Below are 1490 nucleotides of genomic sequence, written 5' to 3' on the forward strand. Positions count from 1 at the left end.
CATTAATGTGTTTGGGTTGAGATAATTGCATTTATTGGACAGATTTCTAACTTGTGATTAATTTGTAATAAATGGGATTCAAATCACCTGCAGACTATGCATGAAGATTTAACACCATTGTACAATATTCCAGTGTACGCTGTTATTATACTAGTGCTAACATGACTGAGGTTTGCATTACGGACATGTTAAGCATTTGCGCATGACCTTTGCTACATTTCAAAGTTTGCCAGTTCTTCTATATTTGGGTGTCAGTTCTGCTGCTTCTAAAGTTTTTTTATCCTCTATCATTCCATCAGGTTTTCATAGAGTCATAATGGCACAGAAGGAGGCCATTCAGTCCATTGAGTCCATGCCAACTTTCTGTACAGCAAGCCAGTCAGTCCAATTTCCCGACTCTGTCTCCATAGCCCTGCCACATTTGCCACAGCTCGCTGTTTCCCGTCCTTAAGCAAGTTTCCTATCCAAGCTGACACTAACCCTCCTAGTCCTATAAACCTTAATTTTGTTCAACCTTTTATGTGGTATTTTGTCAAACACTTTCTTAAAATCCATAGACACACCCATTGCATTCCCTTCATCAACCTGCTCTGTCACTTCATCAAAAAATTCAATTACACTAGTCAAACAGAATCTGCCTTTTACAGATCCATGATGGCTCTCCTTAATTAACTCAAACCTCTCCAAGCACCCATTGATTTTTTTTCCCTGATTAGTATTTCTAAAACCTTACCCACACTCTTTAAACACAACATGTCAGTGATAACTGCATGTGTTAATTCATTCTCCTTGCACTGAGAGCTCAAATTCTTTTAAACCCATTCTGTTACTGACTGTCACTGTCACTGATGATAAACTGACCGGCCTGTTGTTATTAGAAATGTCCTTACTCCCTTTTTTAAATAATGGTGTCACATTTGCTACTTTCCAATACTCTGGCACATTCTCCCGTATCAAGAGAAGATTGGAAGATCATGACTTCCGCTATGTCCACTGCCACTTCCTTTAGCAACCTGGGATACAAGCCATCCAGACCAGGCAACTTATCCACTCCAAACTTAGCCAGCCTTTCCAGAGCATCTTTTTGACTAACTTTCATTTCGTTAGAAAGAATTTGTCTTGGCAAAGTTCTAATCTGTGAAAATCCCTACCATAGTCTTAAAAAGGATGCCACCAATCAATATTTTTAAAGTGAGATACAAAGAGTAATCAACTTTTAACATTATTTCTGTTCTTTTTGATGTGAATCTTTTTCATTTAACAGAGCGTGGTGATGACTTCAGTAATAGAATGGGTTTAAAAGAATTTGAGCCCTCAGTGCAAGAAGAATGAATTAATACATGCAGTTATCACTGACATGTATTAATGAGTGTGGGTGCAGTCGCCCCGCTGGTATTCTGGGTTACAGGAGCCTTAAATGTACCTGTGAGGGCTTAGTTGTAGATGCTCATAGGGCAGAATATGCACAATAAAAAGCCTGGAGACCAACA

Source organism: Carcharodon carcharias, chromosome 18, assembly GCF_017639515.1.
Source record: "Carcharodon carcharias isolate sCarCar2 chromosome 18, sCarCar2.pri, whole genome shotgun sequence".
NCBI lineage: Eukaryota > Metazoa > Chordata > Chondrichthyes > Lamniformes > Lamnidae > Carcharodon > Carcharodon carcharias.